We start from the raw sequence: 13539 nt of genomic DNA, 5'->3' as shown, positions 1-13539 counted from the left end.
ACAGGTGCTCCAAATGCAGTATGGTAGACTAACAGATTATGTATCAACGCTGAACAAACAATTGACCAAGGTGCATGCACAAGTCTTTGCTTCCATTCCAGATCCTGATTCAGTTGAAGGGACGCATAAGTTAGAACCGGGAGATTGGGTGGTCGTTAAGAGACACGTGAGGAAAAGTCTAGACCCAAGATTTGACGGACCGTTTCAAGTCCTACTCACAACAAGCACCTCAGTGAAGCTCGAAGGAAAGGCAAGCTGGATTCACGCCAGTCATTGTAAAAAGGTTCTTCAGCCAGAAGAATGAAGATCTTTGCGGTTGTTGCGGCGGTTGTTGCGTGTGCTCTTATACAAAAAGGCAGAACTGCTGCTCCTGTACACGTAATCAGTACAGAATCACTGGAACAGTTCAGGACAGGGTGGGCGAATGCCACAGTGGATAGAAAGCAGGGTAACTACACATGTAAGGCCAATGCCCCGTGTTATACTACAAATGTGACTACAACCGAAGGGACTTGGAAAAAAGGACCACATGGAGGGACTGTGTACCTTCACATAGACAAAATAGCCAACATTAGCATACAAGAAGAGACGCCGGGGCTGTTGCTTTGTTGTTATGAACCAGATTTACAGTATCTACAGAAATATACAACCAGTAAAAATAGAAACAAAATGATAAATAAGACTTATGAAAGATGCAACAAGGAGAGGCTCAACTCTACGATTGCAATAAAAGAAACTGATGGGATGATATTATGTATGAATAATAGCGAAATAAGAAATAGAATATATTTTGTATTCTTGATAACAATTTTAAGAGATAGTTTTAAGCCACATATAACAGTACAAAGTCTGGAAAGAATCCCACACACTTGTAAGAGCGCTGTAACCCAACAGCAGAAAAAGAATGTACACTTCAATATTTCCTTCCCTTAATCCCCCAGCTGTCATAGACAAAAAAGAGACTGGTATGACACGCTATTAGGAGGGGTAGGAACGGGATTAGGAGTATTGAATGGTATACAGTTAGAAACAGTTATGAACAAATTAAACTCAGTGGGAGATGACACATCTACTGCATTAAGGATAGGTGCGTCATGGTTACCTACTACCTTTGACTTACAGCAAAAAGGGTTAGCTATAGATGAACTGTTTCTAAATGTTTTTAATGAAAGTATGCTAACCGAATATAGAACATTACAGAATGGATCAACTTTTGTAAATTGGACAGTATGTACGCTTAAAACGATGTGGCAACAAGAACAGATGAATAATTTTAAGAATAAATTGTTTAGTAGTCATGTTAGGCAATGGACAGACATTCTGCCCATATTAAAGAGAAATGATACGTGGTTATTGTTACAGCCTGAGTATACTGAGTGTACACCTAAATGGTGTGCAGGAAGACTAATAGCATTTAATGTGAAAAATCCTACTCTATTATGCAAATTTATTGTTATGCCAATGGTAATGATTGATCCGGTGACATTATTAGGACAATATTGGATGCCGGAAATGAAAGGAACACACATAGATTCTCAAAATAAGACAAGGAATATAGATTTGTGCCAATTAACAGAGCAAGGATATGTATGTAATCAACAGTCAGGGATATATGAACCCTGTCTAATGCAGCACCAGGATAATGTATGCGCACTCACTATAATCCCAGAAGCTAACCTACAGGTTTATATTGAATACTAAATACACGAGAAGAAGGAGTCGGAACTATTCAAGTATAAAGCACAAAATATCACAAAATACAAATTTTATTGAGACATACAAAAATACATAATTAAAAACAGACTACAAACCCAATAACTGTATATCTCCAAAATAGGAGACAGTATGGAGCCACAAAAAACTACTTAAATTAGTACAATTTGTATATGTCACATTTAGTCACATTTAGTCGGGAAGGTATCCCATAAGAAGTTACCAAAAAAAGATAGATATAATATAATTACAAAGCAAATCCCTAGAACCATATAATAGCAGAACACTTATGTCCAAACATAATTACAGCAAATTCCCAGTATACTATGTCTCTATGGACAATAATCGGGAGTACAGAGATAGTGATTTGATTATAGTGGCAAGTAATTTAGACACACTCAGTGTCAGTATCGTAACTAATTCAGAACAGGGACCAACAGTAAAGATGACCTATTTCAGGTAAATGTCAAAAGTATACAGATAATCTGGTAACAACGTGACAAAAAATATTAGTCCTAGTGAAACAAGACCAGCAAGTACTAACCCATGTGGCTCCTCAGATTGTAACAGCTCCCAAGTGTGAAGAGAAACCCCGACGCGCGTTTCGCGTAGATTGCTTTTTCAAGGGGTGTTCTGAGTTGTACAAATTAAGCCTCTTACATACGATAGGTCGAGAAGTCAGCTGATTTTTCAGGCCAATGGGAACCTGAGCTCTAGCTCCCATCGCGCGTGCCGAGATGAGTCACCACACAATCACAACTCCGAGCCGCCGGGACCCGAACACGCATGCGCGGCTCCGGAAACCGCGCACGCGCAGACAGGCACAGCCGGTCACAAGAGCAAGGACTGCGGGCGACACACTCGACACGCACAGATGAGGACCAGAGCAGGTAGTAGGGAAAAATGGGCAATCTCCAAGGTTATATAGAGAGAGATGTTGTAAAGATCTATTAGCTTTCCCCCTTTCTTCCGAATATAGGCTGATTTCAAAGAGAAAAAACAAAACAAAGGTGTCATCCACCATATATATACAAGAGCTCTTATAGTGAAAGAATTCTCCTCCTGAATATAGAAAAGAACCCCGCACATATAAATGTAGAGTAATTTAACAACAAACAAGACAAATACAAAAATATACCAGATTGTGAATCATAATAAACAGACTATATATCTGATGATAAAAAGTGACACAAAATAATAATAAGATGCTGAATAATACAACAATGAATAAGATGCAGAAAAACAATAAAGTGAACAAAAATGCTAATAATGTTAGATGTTCAGGGAGAATGCCAACAAGGAAAAAACCCTTTTTCCAAGTGTGCACTCCACCCGGACATCCAAAAACAACAATGTGATTTACCATAATGAATATAAAATAATTATGAACAATTAATGTGGACTTCAACAAATACAAGAATAATAAATAGACTATCACAAAAGTAAATTTCAGAATCCATAATATAATTTAAGCATAGACTCTTAAGTGTTAATACAATAGTGAAAAAAAGAAGCAGCATGTGAATGTGTTCCAATGAAATCCCATCATATTCCAACATATCAGGAAGTGAAAGAATTCTCTCCAAACGGATCCAGCCCATAATGTTCCATCCCATCGGCCACGAATAACTCAGAAAGAGCTCAGGTATGGAGGAATAAAGTAGCTAACTAAACAGAACAAAAACATAAATTAATAGATATACAGAATAAAAAGTTTAAAAATCAATGGCAGACAACAAATTTTCTAAAGGAAAGAGGCAAAGCTTAGTGTTTCGTTCAATCCAACAGGGGCCATAGTACCAAGGGTGATAATCCACTTACATTCCCTCTGAGCCAGCAATTTTTTAGAATCCCCACCTCTAATACCACAGAACACTCTATCAATGCCCCATGCCTTAAAAGATTTTGGGTCACAGGCATGGTGCATCTTGAAGTGTCTGGGAATGGTCTTCAGGAGTGTGATATCCTCAATATCCTTGGCAGCCATTATGTCACGCACATGTTCTCTTATCCTGATCCTCAGTTGTCTTGAGGTCAGGCCAACATATACTTTCTGGCAGCCACAGGTTGCGTAATAAATTACGTTCACTGTGCTGCAAGAGATGTAGTGTCGTATATCAAAAACCCTATTTTCTATCATTGACGAAAAATGTGTTGTCCGAGACATATTCGCACATGATAGGCAGTTACCACAAGGGTAACAGCCCAATCTGGGACTGCTTGATGAAAACGGATTTTGCTGTGTTGGTATATAATGGCTCTTAACTAACATGTCCTTAATATTCATGCTCCTTCGAGCTGTCATCTGAGGTCTTAAAGATAAATTCCCCGCGAAAGCGGGTTCCAAATGCAGGATTGGCCAATGTTTGTCCAGAATAGATCTTACCATATGCCATTGGTTGTTATATGTGGTAATGTACCGAGTATTATTTTGATCACTTTTTTTTGGATTTGGCCCCACAGGATGCAGGATTGAATTCCGACTCGTCAGTTGTGCCCGTCTATATCCCCTTTTGATGCTTCTCTGGCTGTACCCCCTATCCAGAAATCTCTCACGTAAGTCGCTAGACTGCCTCTCAAAATTCACATTTGATGAACAAATGCGTTTCATTCTTAGAAACTGACCAGTAGGGACGGCGTCAATCGTCGACTGGCTGTGGGCAGAAGTCGCATGAAGCAAGGCGTTCACAGAAGTCTTCTTCCTGAAGACATCAGTCTGTAGATGACCAGTCTCATCCGCCTCTATCAAAATATCCAAAAACTCCACTCTGCGCTTATCAAACACATAGGTGAGCTTAATATTTAAATCGTTCTTGTTAAGATCCTGCATAAATTGTATCAGCTCTACTTCTGTCCCCTGCCAGATAAACAAGACGTCATCAATGTATCTCATCCAGCACTGCACATGGTCGACGGCGAGAGCGCCGCCACCACAGAAAACCTGCCTCTCCCAGAGACCGAGAAACAGGTTAGCGTATGACGGCGCACACGCCGCCCCCATGGCAGTGCCTTGCTTTTGCAGGTAGAACACATCCTTAAAAACAAAAAAGTTATGTGTAAGGATGTATTCCAAAAGTTCCACAACCAGTCGACACATGAGGCCGTCCCAACTGCTCATCCCCAAGAAGAAACGCACAGCTTGCAGACCATCAACATGTCGTATGCTGGTGTACAGTGACTCGATGTCAGCTGTCACCAGAATCATGTCAGCATCAAGACTGACACCATCAATCCTTTTAAGGACATCCGTAGTGTCCTTAACGTAGGACGGTAGACATTCTACCGATGATTTTAAATAGTGATCGATGAACCTGCAGATGGGATCGCAGAGTCCACCTATCCCAGACACTATCGGACGTCCCGGGGGGTCTGTCATATTTTTGTGAACCTTGGGGAGAAAGTATAATGTTGGTATTCTTGGATACTGGGTCATTAGACCAGACAAAACATTTTTTGGGATTATGCCTTTGTCATGGGCCAAAGTTAGAATTTTGAATAATTCAGCTGAAAAACTGATAACAGGGTTATGAGTTAATTTTTGATAGGTCTTTTTGTCTCTTAACTGCCTAAAGGCTTCCTTTTCGTACTTCTCGGTAGGCCAGATCACGATGTTCCCACCCTTGTCCGCCGCTTTATATACTACATCTTCGTAACTTTTCAATTCATTTAATGCATCACGTTGTTTTTTAGTTAAATTATCATTTTTCCTATTTGACGAAATGGTTTTAAAATCATTTATTACCATCTTGGTGAAAATTTCCACCTGCGGACAAATGGACAAGGGTGGGAACCTCTGTGATCTGGGTATGACCGATTTTGGAAACCTACCTTGGTCTGTGCAAATTTGTTCCTGTAAAAGGTCCTCAAGGGCTTTTAAAGCTTCTCTTTCCAACACGCTATTTAGTCCCATATCTACTCCAGATCTACTATGTAATTTTTTCAAAATTAATTTTCTTGAGAACAGGTATAGGTCCTTCATAGCTGTAAAAAAGTTGAAAGGATTACTGGGGGAGAAAGTTAGTCCCTTCCCAAGCACCTCATATTGTACCTCTGAGAGGGAATGTTCAGATAAATTAATCACCTCTAATACATTCTTGGGTTTCTTCCCCTGTTGAAATGACGGAACATCCTTTCGTCTCGCCACCTGTCTCTCTCTGTTTCTCCGCGGGTAGGTTATCTCTTGATGATTAATCAATTCATCATTTCGCTTAGGTCTGGTAGGATTATCACTAGAACTTACAGACGAAAAAGATGCAGATCTAGATCTTGCAATAGATCTGGACCTCAAGTTTCGCCACCTATACATTCTGCCCTCTTTTGAGTCATTTTTGTCTCTTTGGAATTTTGAAGATTTTACAGAGAGAATCTCCTGTTCCCATTTAGAGAAATCTCTATCTAATTCGTCATTCAATTTTTCCAACTCACCACCAGAGAGATCACCTTTCAGAATAATCTGCACCTCCTCGATTTCTTTTTCCAACTCACCCAGCGTTACTTGGTTGGCTTGGGACAGAAGGTTCATAAAACCCCTAGAGCAGTCGGTTGCATAACCCTCCCATTTGGTTTTAAAGGATTCATCCCCAATCGGAAAGGAGGGAAAAACTTGTACCCTCAGGCCCCTTGGTATTAGACCCATGGAAAGGTACCTTTCCAGAAAAGCCCTATTCCACCAGGTCTTAGTTCTTTTTTTGTGTAAATCCTTGAGCCTATTTATAGATTCCCTTACATCTCTGCCATTCGTATTTAAAATTAGGTTTGAGTCCTCCTTAAAAACCTCATTTAACTGTGAGATCCAGGACTGGTCTCGTGTCCTGAAGTCCATTTTTGGCCCAGAGCCTGCCGCTGTGAAAGATACACAGAAATATAATATTATACACAAATGTCTCATGGGACTATAATGTCATATGGGTTGAGCTACCAGCAAGTGCAGCAATTCCCAGCTCCCCAATAGTAAAAATAGAAACTCCAAACATCATATACTAAATACACGAGAAGAAGGAGTCGGAACTATTCAAGTATAAAGCACAAAATATCACAAAATACAAATTTTATTGAGACATACAAAAATACATAATTAAAAACAGACTACAAACCCAATAACTGTATATCTCCAAAATAGGAGACAGTATGGAGCCACAAAAAACTACTTAAATTAGTACAATTTGTATATGTCACATTTAGTCACATTTAGTCGGGAAGGTATCCCATAAGAAGTTACCAAAAAAAGATAGATATAATATAATTACAAAGCAAATCCCTAGAACCATATAATAGCAGAACACTTATGTCCAAACATAATTACAGCAAATTCCCAGTATACTATGTCTCTATGGACAATAATCGGGAGTACAGAGATAGTGATTTGATTATAGTGGCAAGTAATTTAGACACACTCAGTGTCAGTATCGTAACTAATTCAGAACAGGGACCAACAGTAAAGATGACCTATTTCAGGTAAATGTCAAAAGTATACAGATAATCTGGTAACAACGTGACAAAAAATATTAGTCCTAGTGAAACAAGACCAGCAAGTACTAACCCATGTGGCTCCTCAGATTGTAACAGCTCCCAAGTGTGAAGAGAAACCCCGACGCGCGTTTCGCGTAGATTGCTTTTTCAAGGGGTGTTCTGAGTTGTACAAATTAAGCCTCTTACATACGATAGGTCGAGAAGTCAGCTGATTTTTCAGGCCAATGGGAACCTGAGCTCTAGCTCCCATCGCGCGTGCCGAGATGAGTCACCACACAATCACAACTCCGAGCCGCCGGGACCCGAACACGCATGCGCGGCTCCGGAAACCGCGCACGCGCAGACAGGCACAGCCGGTCACAAGAGCAAGGACTGCGGGCGACACACTCGACACGCACAGATGAGGACCAGAGCAGGTAGTAGGGAAAAATGGGCAATCTCCAAGGTTATATAGAGAGAGATGTTGTAAAGATCTATTAGCTTTCCCCCTTTCTTCCGAATATAGGCTGATTTCAAAGAGAAAAAACAAAACAAAGGTGTCATCCACCATATATATACAAGAGCTCTTATAGTGAAAGAATTCTCCTCCTGAATATAGAAAAGAACCCCGCACATATAAATGTAGAGTAATTTAACAACAAACAAGACAAATACAAAAATATACCAGATTGTGAATCATAATAAACAGACTATATATCTGATGATAAAAAGTGACACAAAATAATAATAAGATGCTGAATAATACAACAATGAATAAGATGCAGAAAAACAATAAAGTGAACAAAAATGCTAATAATGTTAGATGTTCAGGGAGAATGCCAACAAGGAAAAAACCCTTTTTCCAAGTGTGCACTCCACCCGGACATCCAAAAACAACAATGTGATTTACCATAATGAATATAAAATAATTATGAACAATTAATGTGGACTTCAACAAATACAAGAATAATAAATAGACTATCACAAAAGTAAATTTCAGAATCCATAATATAATTTAAGCATAGACTCTTAAGTGTTAATACAATAGTGAAAAAAAGAAGCAGCATGTGAATGTGTTCCAATGAAATCCCATCATATTCCAACATATCAGGAAGTGAAAGAATTCTCTCCAAACGGATCCAGCCCATAATGTTCCATCCCATCGGCCACGAATAACTCAGAAAGAGCTCAGGTATGGAGGAATAAAGTAGCTAACTAAACAGAACAAAAACATAAATTAATAGATATACAGAATAAAAAGTTTAAAAATCAATGGCAGACAACAAATTTTCTAAAGGAAAGAGGCAAAGCTTAGTGTTTCGTTCAATCCAACAGGGGCCATAGTACCAAGGGTGATAATCCACTTACATTCCCTCTGAGCCAGCAATTTTTTAGAATCCCCACCTCTAATACCACAGAACACTCTATCAATGCCCCATGCCTTAAAAGATTTTGGGTCACAGGCATGGTGCATCTTGAAGTGTCTGGGAATGGTCTTCAGGAGTGTGATATCCTCAATATCCTTGGCAGCCATTATGTCACGCACATGTTCTCTTATCCTGATCCTCAGTTGTCTTGAGGTCAGGCCAACATATACTTTCTGGCAGCCACAGGTTGCGTAATAAATTACGTTCACTGTGCTGCAAGAGATGTAGTGTCGTATATCAAAAACCCTATTTTCTATCATTGACGAAAAATGTGTTGTCCGAGACATATTCGCACATGATAGGCAGTTACCACAAGGGTAACAGCCCAATCTGGGACTGCTTGATGAAAACGGATTTTGCTGTGTTGGTATATAATGGCTCTTAACTAACATGTCCTTAATATTCATGCTCCTTCGAGCTGTCATCTGAGGTCTTAAAGATAAATTCCCCGCGAAAGCGGGTTCCAAATGCAGGATTGGCCAATGTTTGTCCAGAATAGATCTTACCATATGCCATTGGTTGTTATATGTGGTAATGTACCGAGTATTATTTTGATCACTTTTTTTTGGATTTGGCCCCACAGGATGCAGGATTGAATTCCGACTCGTCAGTTGTGCCCGTCTATATCCCCTTTTGATGCTTCTCTGGCTGTACCCCCTATCCAGAAATCTCTCACGTAAGTCGCTAGACTGCCTCTCAAAATTCACATTTGATGAACAAATGCGTTTCATTCTTAGAAACTGACCAGTAGGGACGGCGTCAATCGTCGACTGGCTGTGGGCAGAAGTCGCATGAAGCAAGGCGTTCACAGAAGTCTTCTTCCTGAAGACATCAGTCTGTAGATGACCAGTCTCATCCGCCTCTATCAAAATATCCAAAAACTCCACTCTGCGCTTATCAAACACATAGGTGAGCTTAATATTTAAATCGTTCTTGTTAAGATCCTGCATAAATTGTATCAGCTCTACTTCTGTCCCCTGCCAGATAAACAAGACGTCATCAATGTATCTCATCCAGCACTGCACATGGTCGACGGCGAGAGCGCCGCCACCACAGAAAACCTGCCTCTCCCAGAGACCGAGAAACAGGTTAGCGTATGACGGCGCACACGCCGCCCCCATGGCAGTGCCTTGCTTTTGCAGGTAGAACACATCCTTAAAAACAAAAAAGTTATGTGTAAGGATGTATTCCAAAAGTTCCACAACCAGTCGACACATGAGGCCGTCCCAACTGCTCATCCCCAAGAAGAAACGCACAGCTTGCAGACCATCAACATGTCGTATGCTGGTGTACAGTGACTCGATGTCAGCTGTCACCAGAATCATGTCAGCATCAAGACTGACACCATCAATCCTTTTAAGGACATCCGTAGTGTCCTTAACGTAGGACGGTAGACATTCTACCGATGATTTTAAATAGTGATCGATGAACCTGCAGATGGGATCGCAGAGTCCACCTATCCCAGACACTATCGGACGTCCCGGGGGGTCTGTCATATTTTTGTGAACCTTGGGGAGAAAGTATAATGTTGGTATTCTTGGATACTGGGTCATTAGACCAGACAAAACATTTTTTGGGATTATGCCTTTGTCATGGGCCAAAGTTAGAATTTTGAATAATTCAGCTGAAAAACTGATAACAGGGTTATGAGTTAATTTTTGATAGGTCTTTTTGTCTCTTAACTGCCTAAAGGCTTCCTTTTCGTACTTCTCGGTAGGCCAGATCACGATGTTCCCACCCTTGTCCGCCGCTTTATATACTACATCTTCGTAACTTTTCAATTCATTTAATGCATCACGTTGTTTTTTAGTTAAATTATCATTTTTCCTATTTGACGAAATGGTTTTAAAATCATTTATTACCATCTTGGTGAAAATTTCCACCTGCGGACAAATGGACAAGGGTGGGAACCTCTGTGATCTGGGTATGACCGATTTTGGAAACCTACCTTGGTCTGTGCAAATTTGTTCCTGTAAAAGGTCCTCAAGGGCTTTTAAAGCTTCTCTTTCCAACACGCTATTTAGTCCCATATCTACTCCAGATCTACTATGTAATTTTTTCAAAATTAATTTTCTTGAGAACAGGTATAGGTCCTTCATAGCTGTAAAAAAGTTGAAAGGATTACTGGGGGAGAAAGTTAGTCCCTTCCCAAGCACCTCATATTGTACCTCTGAGAGGGAATGTTCAGATAAATTAATCACCTCTAATACATTCTTGGGTTTCTTCCCCTGTTGAAATGACGGAACATCCTTTCGTCTCGCCACCTGTCTCTCTCTGTTTCTCCGCGGGTAGGTTATCTCTTGATGATTAATCAATTCATCATTTCGCTTAGGTCTGGTAGGATTATCACTAGAACTTACAGACGAAAAAGATGCAGATCTAGATCTTGCAATAGATCTGGACCTCAAGTTTCGCCACCTATACATTCTGCCCTCTTTTGAGTCATTTTTGTCTCTTTGGAATTTTGAAGATTTTACAGAGAGAATCTCCTGTTCCCATTTAGAGAAATCTCTATCTAATTCGTCATTCAATTTTTCCAACTCACCACCAGAGAGATCACCTTTCAGAATAATCTGCACCTCCTCGATTTCTTTTTCCAACTCACCCAGCGTTACTTGGTTGGCTTGGGACAGAAGGTTCATAAAACCCCTAGAGCAGTCGGTTGCATAACCCTCCCATTTGGTTTTAAAGGATTCATCCCCAATCGGAAAGGAGGGAAAAACTTGTACCCTCAGGCCCCTTGGTATTAGACCCATGGAAAGGTACCTTTCCAGAAAAGCCCTATTCCACCAGGTCTTAGTTCTTTTTTTGTGTAAATCCTTGAGCCTATTTATAGATTCCCTTACATCTCTGCCATTCGTATTTAAAATTAGGTTTGAGTCCTCCTTAAAAACCTCATTTAACTGTGAGATCCAGGACTGGTCTCGTGTCCTGAAGTCCATTTTTGGCCCAGAGCCTGCCGCTGTGAAAGATACACAGAAATATAATATTATACACAAATGTCTCATGGGACTATAATGTCATATGGGTTGAGCTACCAGCAAGTGCAGCAATTCCCAGCTCCCCAATAGTAAAAATAGAAACTCCAAACATCATATACTAAATACACGAGAAGAAGGAGTCGGAACTATTCAAGTATAAAGCACAAAATATCACAAAATACAAATTTTATTGAGACATACAAAAATACATAATTAAAAACAGACTACAAACCCAATAACTGTATATCTCCAAAATAGGAGACAGTATGGAGCCACAAAAAACTACTTAAATTAGTACAATTTGTATATGTCACATTTAGTCACATTTAGTCGGGAAGGTATCCCATAAGAAGTTACCAAAAAAAGATAGATATAATATAATTACAAAGCAAATCCCTAGAACCATGTAATAGCAGAACACTTATGTCCAAACATAATTACAGCAAATTCCCAGTATACTATGTCTCTATGGACAATAATCGGGAGTACAGAGATAGTGATTTGATTATAGTGGCAAGTAATTTAGACACACTCAGTGTCAGTATCGTAACTAATTCAGAACAGGGACCAACAGTAAAGATGACCTATTTCAGGTAAATGTCAAAAGTATACAGATAATCTGGTAACAACGTGACAAAAAATATTAGTCCTAGTGAAACAAGACCAGCAAGTACTAACCCATGTGGCTCCTCAGATTGTAACAGCTCCCAAGTGTGAAGAGAAACCCCGACGCGCGTTTCGCGTAGATTGCTTTTTCAAGGGGTGTTCTGAGTTGTACAAATTAAGCCTCTTACATACGATAGGTCGAGAAGTCAGCTGATTTTTCAGGCCAATGGGAACCTGAGCTCTAGCTCCCATCGCGCGTGCCGAGATGAGTCACCACACAATCACAACTCCGAGCCGCCGGGACCCGAACACGCATGCGCGGCTCCGGAAACCGCGCACGCGCAGACAGGCACAGCCGGTCACAAGAGCAAGGACTGCGGGCGACACACTCGACACGCACAGATGAGGACCAGAGCAGGTAGTAGGGAAAAATGGGCAATCTCCAAGGTTATATAGAGAGAGATGTTGTAAAGATCTATTAGCTTTCCCCCTTTCTTCCGAATATAGGCTGATTTCAAAGAGAAAAAACAAAACAAAGGTGTCATCCACCATATATATACAAGAGCTCTTATAGTGAAAGAATTCTCCTCCTGAATATAGAAAAGAACCCCGCACATATAAATGTAGAGTAATTTAACAACAAACAAGACAAATACAAAAATATACCAGATTGTGAATCATAATAAACAGACTATATATCTGATGATAAAAAGTGACACAAAATAATAATAAGATGCTGAATAATACAACAATGAATAAGATGCAGAAAAACAATAAAGTGAACAAAAATGCTAATAATGTTAGATGTTCAGGGAGAATGCCAACAAGGAAAAAACCCTTTTTCCAAGTGTGCACTCCACCCGGACATCCAAAAACAACAATGTGATTTACCATAATGAATATAAAATAATTATGAACAATTAATGTGGACTTCAACAAATACAAGAATAATAAATAGACTATCACAAAAGTAAATTTCAGAATCCATAATATAATTTAAGCATAGACTCTTAAGTGTTAATACAATAGTGAAAAAAAGAAGCAGCATGTGAATGTGTTCCAATGAAATCCCATCATATTCCAACATATCAGGAAGTGAAAGAATTCTCTCCAAACGGATCCAGCCCATAATGTTCCATCCCATCGGCCACGAATAACTCAGAAAGAGCTCAGGTATGGAGGAATAAAGTAGCTAACTAAACAGAACAAAAACATAAATTAATAGATATACAGAATAAAAAGTTTAAAAATCAATGGCAGACAACAAATTTTCTAAAGGAAAGAGGCAAAGCTTAGTGTTTCGTTCAATCCAACAGGGGCCATAGTACCAAGGGTGATAATCCACTTACATTCCCTCTGAGCCA

Source organism: Rhinoderma darwinii, chromosome 5 (assembly GCF_050947455.1).
Source record: "Rhinoderma darwinii isolate aRhiDar2 chromosome 5, aRhiDar2.hap1, whole genome shotgun sequence".
NCBI lineage: Eukaryota > Metazoa > Chordata > Amphibia > Anura > Rhinodermatidae > Rhinoderma > Rhinoderma darwinii.
Note: the sequence above shows the minus strand (reverse complement) of the source record.